Source organism: Lissotriton vulgaris, chromosome 8, assembly GCF_964263255.1.
Source record: "Lissotriton vulgaris chromosome 8, aLisVul1.2, whole genome shotgun sequence".
NCBI classification, from domain to species: Eukaryota; Metazoa; Chordata; class Amphibia; order Caudata; family Salamandridae; genus Lissotriton; species Lissotriton vulgaris.
The window spans coordinates 1545133538-1545138748 of NC_141696.1; the positions used below are offsets into that span (position 1 = coordinate 1545133538).

The 5211-nt window shown below is 42.9% G+C and overlaps 1 pseudogene; it reads left to right on the top strand.

Annotated features, from left to right (window-relative positions):
• Window positions 1-1188: 1188 nt before the first annotated feature.
• On the top strand, window positions 1189-3431 carry LOC147700327 (uncharacterized; annotated as a pseudogene).
• The last annotated feature ends 1780 nt before the right edge of the window (window positions 3432-5211 follow it).

The window sequence follows — 5211 nt, forward strand, 5'->3', positions numbered from 1 at the left end:
ATTTGTATTCGCCCCATTAAAAATAATAACTCTATGTTTCAGTTATTAAATTTGGCACAGTGTCTACCGGCCACTACGAGCAAGAAGGTGTCTGTTTGTAAATACACTTTGAAATGGGAGAAAATTAAAATGAAAACTTAACTTAATCATTAAGTTAACTCTTCATTTTAATTTTCTCCCATTTAAACGCATTCATAAGCATCAGTTTGTTCTCCGCTCCAATATTTATTTGACGAGGACTTTTATTGAAGAGTTAAATACCGCAGTGCTTCAGTTCATCCGCTCTGTGCCTGGCCCTGGGTTGTAAATCTGAAATCAGCATTGCTCATGATCAGGCCCTGCTACCTGCACCCTGAAGATAATAATGTAAAATAAACACAGCCTTCGCTTTACTTCACAAGGGAAATGCAATATGTGCTTATATAACAATTCACTCACTGCTGCAAGCTACTCTGAAGGTGTCTGTGAGCCACCTAGTCTATGGTTTGTTTTACTTACAGCCCACTACTGTACCAATGCCTAAATATCCCAGTCCAGTCATCATTGCCAATGTCTCTGTCCATTAACACATCTAATCAGCTTTATCTCTATTAGCTGGGGCATGGGCTATTTGTGCATCTCAAAATATTTTGTTAATTTTAGCTACTTTAATTATTTAATTCGCTCAGTTTCATAATAGAAAAACAATTTTATTTATAACTGCATTTTTTTGTTAATTGTAGCTCACAACATGCTAATGTCTATTTTTTCAATCAGCAGGTGAAAGAAATCTAAAATGAAAGCAACTGTCAGAACATCATGTTGGACACCAGAGAAAGCAATCCTAATTTGGAGACATTAACCCCCCCCGAAAAGTATGAGACATATTTTAGAGACTTTCGCTCATGAAAGGTCTGTGATTGTTATTGATGTGAGCTTCTGATGTAAACAGCCTTTTTCTGTTCACACACATAAAAAGGCATGGTGTGTGTCTCAACAATATGACAGCAATGAACACTTGAAAGACCCTAAGCAATCAAGATATCTACACATGAGAACGTACAGAAAGATTTTATAGAAATTCCCATCTGGAAAACATTACGTACACTTCAGCATTTTAAGACCAGATAAATATAGACTTTAACTGTAGATGAACAAAACCATACTGAATTTAAAAAACTAGTTAATTAAGTTGAGTTTTCAACACACATGGATCTGCTGAAAGACACAGGTCAGACTGAAACAAGACCATATGAATTTACTCAGTGCGACAAAGCCTTTATTACAAAGACACAGCTGATACATCAGCAAACTCTTACTGGTGAGAAACCATATGAATGTTCAGAATGCTACAAAGCTTTTAATCACAAGGGTGAACTATCACTACATCAGAGAAGTCACACTGATGAGAAACCATATAAATGTTCTGACTGTAACAAGGCTTTCAAATGTAAGAGTAAGCTTTCAGTACATCAGAGATATCACACCGGTGAGAAACCTTATAAATGTTCTGAGTGTGACAAGGCTTTCTTTACAAAAGGTAATTTGATGATACATCACCTATCACACACCGGCGAGACACCATATAAATGTTCTGAATGTGACATGGCTTTCAAGCAAAAGGCTCATCTATTACGTCACCACAAGAATCACACTGGGGAGAAACCGTATAAATGTACAGAATGTGACAAGGCTTTCAAGCAAAAGAGCGAATTAACATTACATGGGCAAATTCACACTGGGGAAAAACCACATAGGTGTTCTGAATGCAGTTATGCTTTCATTATGGAAAGCGGGCTGATTAGACACCAGAGAACCCACACTGGTGAGAAACCGTATAAATGTACAGAATGTGACAAAGCTTTCAAGCAAAACTTCAATTTGGTACAACATCACAGAATTCACACTGGTGAGAAACCATATAAATGTTTTGAATGTAGCAAGGCTTTCATTACAAAGAAGCAGTTGAAGATACATCTCCGAACTCATACTGGTGAAAAACCATTTAAATGTTCTGCATGTGACAAGGCTTTCAAGCAAAAGAGCGAATTAACATTACATGGGCAAATTCACACTGAGGAAAAACCACATAGGTGTTCTGAATGCAGTTATGCTTTCATTACGAAAAGCGAGCTGACGAGACACCAGAGAACCCACACTGGTGAGAAACCATATAAATGTTCTGAATGTAGCAAGGCTTTCAAGCAATGGAATGGCCTTTCAGAACATCAGAGATATCACACAGGGGAGAAACCTTATAAATGTTCTGAGTGTGACAAGGGTTTTGTTGCAAAAAGAAACCTGATAATACATCAGCGAACTAATACTGGGGAGAAACCATATTCATGATCTGAATGTGACAAGGGTTTCATTAGAAAGACACAGCTGATGTCACATCAGCAAACTCATACTGGCGAGAAACTATACATATGTTTTGAATGTAGCAAGGCTTTCATTAAAAAGAAAGAGTTGAAGATACATCTACGAACTCATACTGGTGAAAAACCATTTAAATGTTCTGCATGTCACAAGGCTTTCAAGCAAAAGAGCGAATTAGCATTACATGGGCAAATTCACACTGGGGAAAAACCACATAGGTGTTCTGAATGCAGTTATGCTTTCATTACAAAAAGCGGGCTGACGAGACACCAGAGAACCCACACTGATGAGAAACCATATCAGTGTCCTGTGTGTGACAAGGGTTTCTCTGCAAAGCAGCTGCTAACAATACACCAGAGAATTCACACTGGTGAAAACCCCTATACATGTTCTGAATGTCAAAAGGCTTTTAAGAGTAATGGTGAACTTTCGCTACATCAGAGAAATCACTCTGGTGAGAAACCATAAAAATGTCCTGAGTGTGACAAGTGTTTCACTACAAAGAAACTGCTAATAATACATCAAAGAGATCACACTGGAGAGAAACTGTATAAATGTTCTGAATGCCAAAAGACTTTCAAGCAAAGGAGTGGATTTTCAGTACATCAGAGAAATCCCACTTGTGAGAAACCTTATAAATTTTCTGAAATTGACAAGGCTTTCATTACAAAAAGACATTTGATACACCCTGTATCTCACACCAGTGAGACACCATATAAATGTTTTGAGTGCGATAGGAATTTCAAGCAAAATGGTCATCTATTGCTTCCTCACAATAATCACGCTTAGGAGAAGCTGTATAAATGTACAAAATGTGACAATGCTTTCAAGCAAATACAAGTTGATACTTCACCAGAGAAATCAAATGGAGGAGAAATCCTATAAATGTGAAAAGGCTTTCAATCAACTGCAAGAACTATTTGTTCATCACAGAACCCACACTGGGAAGGAACCATGTAAATGTACTGTATGTCAAAAGGCTTTCAAGTGAGCTGGTGATCTATCACTACATCAGACAATACACACTGGAGCAAAACTGTATAAATAGTTCTTACTGTGAAAAGGCTTTTTTCACTCACAAAGACAAAACTGATAATACAGCTTTAAAATAAAATGGTAATCTGTCATTTTATATAAGAAGCTGCTCAAAGAAAAATCATAAAAATGCCCTAAGTGCAAAAAGCATTTTATTTTAGGTTTAAAGCATTTTTATTTTAAAAAACGAAAGAAACATGGGGAAGGGAAGTAGGAGGTCAAGGTTACATACAGTACAATGAAAGAAAAAGAGACATGTTGCAGCAATTCTGGTCGGAAGGGGGGAGGTCGGTGGTCCAGGAGGGGTAGGGGAGGCATAAACTGTAAAGCAGTAAGGCAGTGCGCACAACCCTCCTATATTCCCCGACCCCCAACCAAAGCTAAGAGCAAGTAACGTTCTGCAACACAGCAAAACACAACGCAGCCCCTCCAAGCCCCCCCCCCAGAAAAGGAAAAAGAAGAAAACAATACCCCAACATTCCCGTCCAATAGCCCCTAATAGAAGCATCCGCCCCAAACAGCCTACCCCCAACCCCTAATCCTCCCAGCCCCATCCCTCCTAGTCTGCCGGGGCCGCCGGTGGTGTCAGCCTAAGAAGGCGCAGGTACCTCGGACATGTGAGCTCCCGGAATTCTGTGGACAGCAGTGCCAGGAAGGGGTGCCAGAGCTCCTCAAACTGATCTACATTTCCAGCCACTGTAAGCGACATCTTCTCCATACCCAGTACCTGCCAGAGTCTATGTAGCCAACCAGTGATGGAGGGGGCAGTGGAGGTGCGCCAGTGAATAAGGATATTTTGGACCGCTGAGCCTAGCGCAATAGCAATCTGCCTACCTCTGCGGGACTTCAGCGGGTACATTAAGTCGTTGGGCAGGCCTAGCAAGACATACGCCGGGAAGCGCGGCAGCTCAATCTCAAAGTGTCTATCCACTTCATCCAAGACCTCTTTCCAGTAAGCAGTCAGTACCGGGCAATCCCACAGAATGTGCGATAGAGTACCCTCCTGTCCGCAGCCCCGCCAACATCCCTTGTCAGTGAGTTTGTGCATCTCATAGAGCCTCTCCGGGGTGTAATACCAGTAGGTGGAAACCTTAGTAAAGGTCTCCGTCAGCCCAGTGTGGTATGCAGAGTGCCTCGCCCGATATGCGATCTTGTCCCACTCCTTGTGACTCAGGGTCCTGCCCAACTCTCTGTGCCAGCGCTCCCTCCCCGGATTATGGAAATGAAACGTCGGGGGTTGGAGAAACTTATACAGGTCGGAAATAAGCTTGGCCTCTGAGGTCCGGGTCACTAGCCACCGCTCGTAAGGAGTGATCTGACGGGCTGCAGCGTCGCGCACCTGGGGTTGGAGAGCCCAGTGGCGGACCTGCATGTAACGCAATCTGTCTACCTCCGTCAGGCCAAACTCCTGTCGAAGTTGCTGGAAAGGAAGCACCCCCTCCGGTCCGTAAATCTGAAAAAGTGCCCTGCAACCCGCGCTCACCCAGTGGGAATAAGCTCCCGGCTCTAAGCCCGGAGTAAAGTCCGGGTTACCAACTATAGGTGTAAACGGTGATGGGAAGGTAGTTAGCTCGCGGAGCTCGCAAACCGCATCCCACACTCGCAGGGGAACCCGGGTGACAAAGGAGGCGTAGAGGTTAGCCGGGCGATGTGCGCGCCGCAGGAATGGAACCTCCTGAAGGGTACGTCCCGCTACCGCCTGATCCTGAAAAAGCCAGTGCTTGTCAGATTCCCACCTGCTCCATTCCACCAAATATCGAAGCTGCGCCGCCTGAAAATACTTCCGGAGATCCGGGATACCAAGGCCCCCCGCCTCCG